Consider the following 12,150-nt stretch of genomic DNA (forward strand, 5'->3'; position numbering starts at 1 on the left):
ACACCACAGCTGTCCCATTTTACTTGTGACACCACAGCTGTCCCATTTTTACTTGTGACACCACAGCTGTCCCATTTTTACTTGTGACACCACAGCTGTCCCATTTTACTTGTGACACAGCTGTCCCATTTTTACTTGTGACACCACAGCTGTCCCATTTTTACTTGTGACACCACAGCTGTCCCATTTTTACTTGTGACACCACAGCTGTCCCATTTTTACTTGTGACACCACAGCTGTCCCATTTTTACTTGTGACACCACAGCTGTCCCATTTTTACTTGTGACACCACAGCTGTCCCATTTTTACTTGTGACACCACAGCTGTCCCATTTTTACTTGTGACACAACAGCTGTCCCATTTTTACTTGTGACACCACAGCTGTCACAGTTTTTACTTGTGACACCACAGCTGTCACAGTTTTTACTTGTGACACCACAGCTGTCCCATTTTTACTTGTGACACCACAGCTGTCCCATTTTTACTTGTGACACCACAGCTGTCCCATTTTTACTTGTGACACCACAGCTGTCCCATTTTTACTTGTGACACCACAGCTGTCCCATTTTTACTTGTGACACCACAGCTGTCCCATTTTTACTTGTGACACCACAGCTGTCCCATTTTTACTTGTGACACCACAGCTGTCCCATTTTTACTTGTGACACCACAGCTGTCCCATTTTTACTTGTGACACCACAACTGTCACAGTTTTAGTTTTGTTTTCTTCTTCGTGAGAGTGAGGGAAAAAGACGCAGCCAGTCTGCCAAAACTTAGCGAGCCCCCAATTAACCTGCCACTTTTAGCTGCTAATGCCTCTTTTGCGTATTTTGGCAAATGCTCCTTTTCTTGGAGCTTCAGTCTACTTAGTGATTTTCTCAGTTGTGTTCCTGTGCAGATCTCATTATCTTTGGAGAACAAGCTAAGCCAGCAGTGCTTCCCTTTACACACACACACAAACCTTTTTTTTTAAATCTGTTGCGGTGTACTGGTGAGACCAGATACAGCATAATCATTGCAGATGAGCTAATTTAATGAACTGGTCTTGTCACAATATGGGGTGTTCACCCATAAAATCATTCAAAGGTTTATACAAATCAATAGAGAATTACGTCAGAAAAACAATAGTTCAAACCCTATGTCTCTACCATACACAGTACCTGTCAAAAGTTTGAACATACCTACTCATTCAAGGGTTTTTCTTTATTTTTACTATTTTCTACATTGTAGAATAATAGGGAAGACATCAAAACTATGAAATAACACATATGGAATCATGTAGTAACAATTTTATTTTACAGTGTTGAAATTCTTCAAAGTAGCCACCCTTTGCCTTGATGACAGCTTTGCACACTCTTGGCGTTCTCTCAAACAGCTTCATTAGGTAGTCACCTGGAATGCATATGAGCCAATCAGTTGTGTTGTGACAAGGTAGGGGTGGTATACAGCACAGCCCTATTTGGTAAAAGACCAAGTCCATATTATGGCAAGAACAGCTCAGATAAGTAAAGAGAAACGACGGTCCATCATTACATTAAGAGATGAAGGTCAGTCAATGCGGAACATTTCGAGAACTTTTAAAGTTTCTTCAAGTGCAGTCGCAAAAAAACATCAAGCGCTATGATGAAACTGGCCCCTCTCAACGTATATTGATCGCCAATATACTGTAGCCAATCTAAGTCAATGAAAGCCGAGGATCTGGAGATGAAAATGGCAGGGGGAACATGATTATTTTGGTTGGTCCAACCTGCGGAAACAACTCCACATCTCCCAACGCCAAATATGAAGAGCTACAACCAAGAGCGGCGCGGTCTAAACTAGCAAATTAATGTTCTTATTTCATCAACACTGTCAAGTACAAGTATATTAAGGTCATTTTGCAGAGAACAATAGAAAGATTAATGCTATATTATTTATAATGACATTGGTGCAAAGAAAATGTTTTGACATAAATGGTATAGATGCCTCTTGAATTGCCCAGTCTTTCTCTATATTCTAGAGCAGTGAGTGAACGCCCTACACAATATCCCAGTAGAGCGCTAAGGGCCTTCCGAGTGATGCCAGAGCGAAACAGCCCTTTGAGATGACAGTCAGGTGCTGGGCTTGATTAGAATCCTAGTAGAGCGCTAAGGGCCTTCCGAGTGATGACTTCTTCTTTAAGAGGCTCCTCTGTCCTCCACTCGTTACCTGTATTAATGGCACCTGTTTGAACTTGTTATCAGTATAAAAGACACCTGTCCACAACCTCAAACAGTCACACTCCAAACTCCACTATGGCCAAGACCAAAGAGCTCTCAAAGGACACCAGAAACAAAATTGTAGACCTGCACCAGGCTGGGAAGACTGAATCTGCAATAGGTAAGCAGCTTGGTTTGAAGAAATCAACTGTGGGAGCAATTATTAGGAAATGGAAGACATACAAGACCACTGATAATCTTCCTCGATCTGGGTCTCCACGTAAGATTATCAGTGGTCTTGTATGTCTTCCATTTCCTTGGGGTCAAAATGATCACAAAAAAAATCCCAGAACCACACGGGGGGACATAGTGAATGACCTGCAGAGAGCTGGGACCAAAGTAACAAAGCCTACCATCAGTAACACACTACGCCGCCAGGGACTCAAATCCTGCAGGCCTCTCTCATCTTTTTAAGTGGGAGAACTTGCACAATTGGTGGCTGACTAAATACTTTTTTGCCCCTTTTTTGTATGTGTGTGTGTGTGTGCATATATGTGTGTGTCTGACACACCAGTCAGGTGCTGGGGTGATTAGGACGACTTTCCTAGCAAGCTTCCTCATTAGTAACTGGATGCAGTGAGGGAAATACCGCACCACAGCGGAGTGAGGAGACAGGAAATGGAGAACAATAAGCCACAGAAGGAAGCAGGTTGAAACCTGGAATGGTTCTGCCCAAAAATAACTCCTGCTAGAAACTTTTCAGTAGTACCTTAGAAGATTTCAGGAGAAGCGCATTTAGAGAGGTTACTGTGAAAGTTTTGGGTGAACATGACTTTACTGTGCCTCTCCCAAAGCGTTTTAATTCAACATATTTTAAAATGAGGTGCAAACTTTGTGCAGCAGCGAAAGCTGTGTTGGTCTGGCCAGTATAGCAAGAAATATAGATGCCACTTGACTTGACCCTACCATCATTAGGCCCATATAACACTATTATAATATGACCCTCTGAATATAGCTCTGAGTTGATACCTTGTCTTTTTCTCTGATGTTTATACTTTGATTAAAGTATCTCTCGCTCTCTCTCCCAGGTCTGGAGGTTAGCAGTGACGTAGCGCTGTATTCGGGCCTGGCGGCAGGGGTGGTGACTGTGGTGGTGTTGATTGTGGCAGTGACCCTCTACCGGAGGAACCAGAGCGAGTACGGTGTGGACGTCATTGACTCCTCCGCCCTCACTGGGGGCTTTCAGTCCTTTAGCTTCAAGACCGCCTGCCAAGGTGAGCTCAGAGAACACAGACAGACAGACACACAGAGACACAAACACACAGCTGAACACACATGAACTTTGGATAAGATGAGCCAGGGAGGGGCACACACACACACATACACACACACACATACACACGCCAAGTTGAAGCAGAAAGACACACACACTTACACTGCTCAAGACACACATTGCTGTGGTCCAACAGAAGCTCAGTGTGTGTGACTGACTGTCCTTGGTGGTTACTTTGCGCTCCATTCAATCGATATGTTTAATTACTTCATTTAAAAAAGTCCTTGTGTCCAACAGCAAGGTTGTGTTTGGTTTGCTCAGTAACACAGTAGGATGGTGTCAGCACTGTCTAACTTATCTGTCTCTCTCTCACTATCGTTCTCCCTCTCTCTCTATCTCTCCCTCTCGCTTTTGCTCTCTTTTTGTCTCTCTCTTTCTCTCTCTCTCATCCTGTCTGGAGTGGAGCAGAGACCAGCCACAACTCTAATTTCTCATGATCTCTCTCTCTCTCTCTCTCGGTGTTCAACTGGGTTGAGATCTGGTGATTGAGACGGCCGTGGCATATGGTTTACATCGTTTCCATGCTCATCAAACCATTCAGTGAGCACTCGTTCCCTGTGGATAGGGGCATTGTCATCCTATGGGAGCATAGCCATGGTAGCCAGAATTATGGCCTACCCAGCATTTGTATACATAATCCTAAACATGATAGGATGTTAATTGATTAATTAACTCAGGAACCACATCTGTGTGGAAGCACCTGTTTTCAATATAATTTGTACCCCTCATTCACTCAAGTGTTTCCATTATTTTGGAAGTTACCTATATATATCTGCTCTACACTGAGTGTATAAAACATGAGGAACTCTTTCAATGACATAGACTGACCAGATGAATCCAGGTGAAAGCTAAGACCCCTTATTTGGGCCTCCGTCCTCCCAGAGAATTGGAGTAATACACACACACACACACACTGTAAAAAGTAACTGCCTATCTCTTTAAAGAAATTGAGTAGTGGCTACACAACCATGGTCAGTAGACACTGGCGGTGAGGTTCCCCCGGAGGTTAGGCCCCCCAAAAAGTATATGATCACCTCATAAGCCATGAATTACTTGTTTTTTATTACAGGAAATTTGCTTGAATGTCAGGACAATCGTTGTCCGGCAGGGAAACATTATTTTTCTAGTTGAAAAAAAATATTCTGTTGCATTATTTGAGTTTAAAATGTACATTTAGGGGAATTTTATATGGAAAATATTATTTTAAAAATACTTTCAATAATATTAATTTCCATGTCGGCTTTATGCCTTTATGCTCCATGACTCTGGAGATTTCAGAGAATCCAAAATGAATCAGGACTGAGCAGGGTCAGCTATACCATAAGGACCCCTTATTCATGTCCTCGGTACATGAAAGCACAACAAGACCACTCATGGTCTGGAAAGTTCTCTACATTTGATAGATGTAAACAAATAATATTGGAATCACTAATAGAATATGAATTTTGGTTAAAATATGTTACATTTAATTAGGTTTCAGAGTCATAAAGCAACTGAAGAAAAACTAAATTGCTACTGTGTATGCCACAGATAAGAAAAATCTACATAAAACATCAACTCAGATTTTTGTCTAACGTCCACTCCGTCAGAGTGCTGAAAGATCTGATAGTAAGTATGGTTATGTTTTTATTAAGGATTTACAAATGTATAGTTTTCCATATTTTACAAATGTTTGTATTGAACTTTTATTTTTAGAGGCAAAAATATGTCCGTTTCGAGTATCTGTTGTCAACGCTGTCAGTGGCTTGTCAACTAAACTCACCCACGTCCCTTTTTCAGGACCCTGTCTTTCAAAGATAATTTGTAAAAATCCAAATAACTTCACAGATCTTCATTGTAAAGGGTTTAAACACTGTTTCCCATGCTTGTTCAATGAGCCATAAACAATTAATGAACATGCACCTGTGGAACGGTCGTGAAGACACTAACAGCTTACAGATGGTAGGCAATTAAGGTCACAGTTATAAAAACATAGGACACTAAAGAGGCCTTTCTACTGACTCTGAAAAACACCAAAAGAAAGATGCCCAGGGTCCCTGCTCATCTGCGTGAACGTGCCTTAGGCATGCTGCAAGGAGGCATGAGTACTGCAGACGTGGCCAGGGCAATAAATTGCAATGTCCGTACTGTGAGACGCCTAAGACAGCGCTACAGGGAGACAGGACGGACAGATGATCGTCCTCACAGTGGCAGACCACGTGTAACAACACCTGCATAGGATCGGACCATCCGAACATCACACCTGCGGGACAGGTACAGGATGGCAACAACAACTGCCCGTTACACCAGGAACGCACAATCCCTCCATCAGTGCTCAGACTGTCCGCAATAGGCTGAGAGAGGCTGGACTGAGGGCTTGTAGGCCTGTTGTAAGGCAGGTCCTCACCAGACATCACCGGTAACAATTTGTCCGATTTGCGTTTATCGTCGAACGAATGTTACACAGAGGCCTGTACTCTGGAGTGGGATCGATTTGGAGGTGGAGGGTCCGTCATGGTCTGTGGCAGTGTGTCACAACATCATCGGGCTGAGCTTGTTGTCATTGCAGGCAATCTCAACGCTGTGCGCTACAGGGAAGACATCCTCCTCCCTCATGTGGTACCCTTCCTGCAGGCTCATCCTGACATGACCCTCATGCATGACAATGCCACCAGCCATACTGCTCGTTCTGTGGGTGATTTCCTGCAAGACAGGATGGCAGTGTTCTGCCATGGCCAGCGAAGAGTCCGGATCTCAATCCTATTGAGCACGTCTGGGACCTGTTGGATTGGAGGGTGATGGCTAGGGCCATTCCCCCCAGAAATGTCTGGGAACTTGCAGGTACCTTGGTGGAAGAGTGGGAACTGTCAAATCTGGTGCATTCCATGAGGAGGAGATGCACTGCAGTACTTAATGCAGCTGGTGGCCACACCAGATACTAACTGTTACTTTAGATTTTGACCCCCCTTTTGTTCAGGGACACATTATTCCATTTCTGTTAGTCATGTCTGTGGAACTTGTTCCGTTTATGTCTCAGTTGTTGAATCTTATGTTCATACAAATATTTACACGTTAAGTTTGCTGAACATAAACGCAGTTGACAGTGAGAGGACGTTTCTTTTTTTGCTGAGTTTACATCACTGATCTAGGGTCCCACCAATCCTCAGTTTTCCCATCTGATCAACCATTTGGCTCCCCGAGTGGCGCAGCGGTCTAAGGCACTGCATCTTAGTGCTAGAGTCATCACTACAGACCCTGGTTTGATTCCAAACTGTAGGCAGTCATTGTAAATAAGAATTTCTTAACTGTCTTGCCTAGTTAAATAAAGGTTAAATAACCATTTACCCAGCTTTGGTGCACAAGTTTCTGTCTATTAAGTAGCTTTAAGTCTCATGTAGTAGTCCAACTCACTAACAAACACAAGTTGGAATCAAAGCTTAAAGTTCTAAAGATAAAGAATCTCTCAATTATAACACACAAACACACAAGTAAAAATCTCATTAGCTCATTTCGCACTCTTGGCCATTAGCGGAGAGTTTTATACAGATAGTTGTTGCTATGGAGGGGTGTTTGTTACACCTCTATTGCAGTGACAAGTACTTTGAGGCACTTCCCGTTTGTCATGGTGAGGTGTTTTTAGCATCACAGTTTCCATATTGTCGTCATCGAGACCAGGAAGTTGTTTAACACAATTGTTGCCAGGGTTTGCCAATAAGAGTTAGGCATGAGTTTAGCAGTGTGGTTAAGGTTAGGTTTAAAATCATGTTTTAAGATAAATTGTAGAAATGGGGTTTAGCCATAATTTGGTGGCTGTGGTAACTAGTGACAACCACTTGCCCTCCAGCCGTAATTTACATTCACTGTACCACTGATGACTAACAGTTAGCACACCACTAGAAATCACATTTTCATTGTTTACAAATTGTGGCAAACAGTGAAATGCTTACTTTCAGATCCTTCCCAACAATGCAGAGAGAAGGAAAATAATTATTTTTTTCTCGTATAGCTCATTGGTACACCCTTGTGGATGAATATATGTTTCTATTGTAGGTCCAAGGATACAACAATGAATAATGTAGAACAAGTAAATACCACCAAAGGATGCTGTACAACTTACTATTATGAACACCCTGTGAAACAGCTGTGAAACCCAACCTGGCAATATTTAAGATTTTAATACAAACTTCTATATTTTTTGGTACTGTTGTGACAAATTTATTTTCAGATTGTTGTGCACTCACATGGCAATCAGACTAAAATACAGAATTCTGGTGTGTGGAATATTGAGGAGGTGGTTGCTGTGTGAGTGGGAGGTTCTGTCTGTCACTTGTTCTCAACAGGCAGCCAGTCTCAGAAGGGGGACTTGAAGAGGGAGACTGCAAAGACCAGGCACTGCTGCTCTCTTTGTTCTGAGTGTTTGCAGTGTTTTTAGTTCATCTGTGTATCTCACATATTATGTGCCCAGTATGATAGACAAGAAGACTCTTAGCAGATAATGACAATGACAGTAGATGATGTAAATGAAAAGTTGGAAGGTGGTTGGTAATGGAGGACATCAGGTGGATCCACGTCTGGGTGTTGGGCAGAACTCCTAGGGTGTGGAGAATAGGAGCAGAGTTAATGGGAACAGGGTAGGAGACAGACAAACACACAGGTTACACTTTACTGTGAGAAAATGTGATAGATTAGTGCAGTGTTATAAATGGGAAACTTTAACACTTTTGTACATAATCAAACATATTTCAATATGTTACATTGCCTACCTCAAGCTGGTCCCCCTCCGACTCAGGGCACAGAGAATCAGACTGATCCGAACTCACTGGTTCTGGTGGATGGGATACATCCTAGGGGGCTCGGCCAGTCGATGGTCCTAAAGTCATTTGGAGAGGTAGATTTTTTAAATATTTACCTTAACAGATGGTGACCGCAGCTAAGAGCGAAAGAACAGCGAGGTTTCCCAGGTCTCGCCTTCCTTTTGTCCTTCTTCCAAACCAAGTAACTCACCCGGATGTAGTAGCGCTTGGTAACTCTTGATTCTGTTCCAGTAGCTCTCCTGTTTCTCCTGCACCTTGTTGATGTTCAGTCTCACCTTGATTGATAACAAGAATAAATGCAATTACATTTCATATTACAAATACATTTCTTACATATCTCTTGGGAGGGCCAGAAAATAAATTAAACAGCAGACAAATCATTTTTTACCTGGTCAAAAACCTCCACATCCTTCTGAAGGTGGTCCTTGAAGGCCCTGATCTGGTTCGACTACTTCCACCACATCAGGTGGAGTTTCAGTGATCTGAAAGAACGTTTGACAAAAATAGCAATAGACAAACATCACTAAGTCAATCACACATTTGAAAGACTTCAGTATATGGAATAATTGTATATACAATTGCATTGTTTACCTCAAGTCAACGGCTGCGGTTCCCGTCCGTAATCGGTGGAGGCCTGGATGCCGTTGTTGTGTGCAAAGAGAATTACCTTCAGGTTGTTCTCCCACACTTTCTGCTATCAATCAAGGGACTTGCCCATGGCAGTCTTGAGGCTCTAGTTAATCCATTCACCAAACCTGGAGGGGTTAGGAAGCGACAATGTAAGATATTTAAATATGTTTGATTATGTACAATGGAAAAACAAGACAAACTAATTGTAAAAATAAATAAATCATCGGTGACTGAATATAATATAAGATCCGTACCTTGTTCCAGTGTTCATGACCTCGGTCACTCAAGATGACCTCAGGAGAACCGTGTGTGTATAAGATGTCTGTCATCGCCTTGGAGGTGGCCTCGTCAGTCTAATCCTTGATGGGTATCATACAAAACAAAAATCAATTTTTGGTTCCAAGCACCCTTAATGGGTTACAGAAGGGAATATAGAGTTAAGCATGTACTCCTCCTTTACTGACCTTAATGGGTATTGGGAATATAGAGTTAAGCATGTACTCCTCCTTTACTGACCTTAATGGGTATTGGGAATATAGAGTTAAGCACGTACTCCTCCTTTACTGACCTTAATGGGTTACAGAAGGGAATATAGAGTTAAGCACGTACTCCTCCTTTACTGACCTTAATGGGTATTGGGAATATAGAGTTAAGCATGTACTCCTCCTTTACTGACCTTAATGGGTATTGGGAATATAGAGTTAAGCACGTACTCCTCCTTTACTGACCTTAATGGGTTACAGAAGGGAATATAGAGTTAAGCACGTACTCCTCCTTTACTGACCTTAATGGGTATTGGGAATATAGAGTTAAGCATGTACTCCTCCTTTACTGACCTTAATGGGTATTGGGAATATAGAGTTAAGCACGTACTCCTCCTTTACTGACCTTAATGGGTATTGGGAATATAGAGTTAAGCACGTACTCCTCCTTTACTGACCTTAATGGGTTACAGAAGGGAATATAGAGTTAAGCACGTACTCCTCCTTTACTGACCTTAATGGGTATTGGGAATATAGAGTTAAGCACGTACTCCTCCTTTACTGACCTTAATGGGTATTGGGAATATAGAGTTAAGCATGTACTCCTCCTTTACTGACCTTAATGGGTATTGGGAATATAGAGTTAAGCATGTACTCCTCCTTTACTGACCTTAATGGGTATTGCCTCCATCCACTTGGTAAAGTGATCGGTCGCCATCAGACACCAGCTGTTGCCATTCCTAGATTTCGTGACGTGTCCGATGAGGTCCACCCCTAACATTTAATGTGTTAGAGAGATGACTTTATCCTTTTCTGTGTCATACAGAATGTAGATTTTGATATTTGTAAGGATACACACAATAATATTGAACTCTGCTGTGGTCAAATAAAGCAACCATTACAAATGACTTATCAGGGCAAAATTTGAATTGGGACACTTACCGATCATGGCACATGGTGAAACAACTTTGATGGGCTTCAATTCCGGTGCCACAGTCGTCGCCCTCTCAAACTTCTGACAAGCAAGACATTTAAGCAAAAAAGTGTCAAATTGAAACATTGTGTGCTCTCTGATATAACATTAATTGAAATCATAATGTCAGATATAGAATGTTTAATAAAACAAAAGGTTATTTCAATTGCCCAGCTGTCCACAATTCCCTGTCAGAATAAGTGTATGTTGATTTTGGCAATCATGCGCTTCACTCCAAAATGGCCAGCATGTGTCAGTCAGCACGGCCCCCCTTCTCCTCCTTAGTAAAAATCACCCTCCTGTCTGGCTGGCCATCCTTCCCTCGTAGGTACGTGGGATTGTCCAACAAGTTGGAAGAGAAGAGTTGTTGAAATACTCAAGTCTAAGTACATTTGCACTGCTGTCTTTCTGTCGGTCTTCCACACTGTCTGTCTGGCGAAGACACCTAGTTAAAGGGCATTTTCAATTACCATAATTGCTTACACCGATCCATTTGACTGGTCAAGATTAACTTATAGCTAGATACCTCAATATGACAGACAAAACTATATCAGTGGAGGCTGCGGAGGGGAGGAGGGCTCATAATAATGGCTGGAATGGAGTCAATGGATTGGTATGAACCACATGGAAATCACATTCCATTTACTCCAATACAAACATTATGAGCAATCCTCACCTCTGCCGCCCCCACTGAAGTATATGAATACCTAGCAACATGTAGATGACCAACTAGTTAGATAAATGGTTGTACATGGTGTGGCAGTTTCGGCACCATGCTCTTGGTAGGACAGGGTTTACGCATACAAACACACCATCAGTCCACGGGAAGGGTTTACATGGTTATTTTTTTAATCAGGTACCAGCAGTGTTCCTGATATACAAAACTCAAAGTAAATACGTTGTCAGCAGTGGAAGGTCCACCACTCTGCGTCTTTGGGGGTTCACTCCGTGTTGAAATCTTCAGTTCCCTTATTCCGGTAAACCTCGTTCTCCACCTTTATGTTCAGTCGCTCCAATAGCCTCCTCCTCGTTCACCTGCCGGGGTCAAGGGACAGACCAAGAACGCAAACCCAGGGCGCAGTTAAGTAGAGGCCCCTGATTGGTTTCACCTGTCTGCCATTTAGTCTCTAATTACAACTGGAGACAGGTGTGGCTGTTCTGCTGCAGTCTGGCAGTTTCCCCTGAGCTGTCCATAGTCCTGCCTCTGGGGAATTCTTCCCATTGCTGTCCGTTTCTAGAAACCTCTGATTGAATACAACACAGGCCATGCATAAGACCGTTGTCAATTTCTGAATTACCTCTTCGGCCGCAGTGTTCCACTGTACCATGGCAAGTTTGGCCTTCCGGGTCAGGTCACACAGGGGTCCTGCAATGATTTATCAAACGTCTGTAACAACCAGTTATTCCCAGGAAAGCCCTTACCTGTTTCTTGTTCACTGGTTGAGGCCAATCCTGGATCGCAGCAACCTTCTTCTCTTGTGGTTTGATCAACCCTAGCCCTATGGAATAGCCCAGATTCTTGCTTCACTTAACCCCAGCATGCATTTCTTTGGGTTGGCTGTGAGTCCTGCTTGTCGAAGGTCGTTAGTACACAGTTAGTCGTATTAGGTGCTCTTCCCACGTGACTGTGGATTATCACATCGTCCAGCTAGGCTGCAGCATACGATTGATGTGGCCGCAAATTGCGGTCCATCAGACTTTGACACATTGCAGGGGCTCCATGAAGTCCAAAGGGCAGTCTCACATATTGGAACAGCCCGTC

At 42.8% G+C, this 12,150-nt stretch overlaps 1 pseudogene; it reads left to right on the top strand.

Moving 5' to 3' along the window:
• Positions 1-12,150, top strand: part of LOC115146884 (netrin receptor UNC5D-like) — a 349,654-nt pseudogene that overhangs the window by 283,102 nt on the left and 54,402 nt on the right.

This window comes from Oncorhynchus nerka, linkage group LG19 (assembly GCF_034236695.1).
Source record: "Oncorhynchus nerka isolate Pitt River linkage group LG19, Oner_Uvic_2.0, whole genome shotgun sequence".
NCBI lineage: Eukaryota > Metazoa > Chordata > Actinopteri > Salmoniformes > Salmonidae > Oncorhynchus > Oncorhynchus nerka.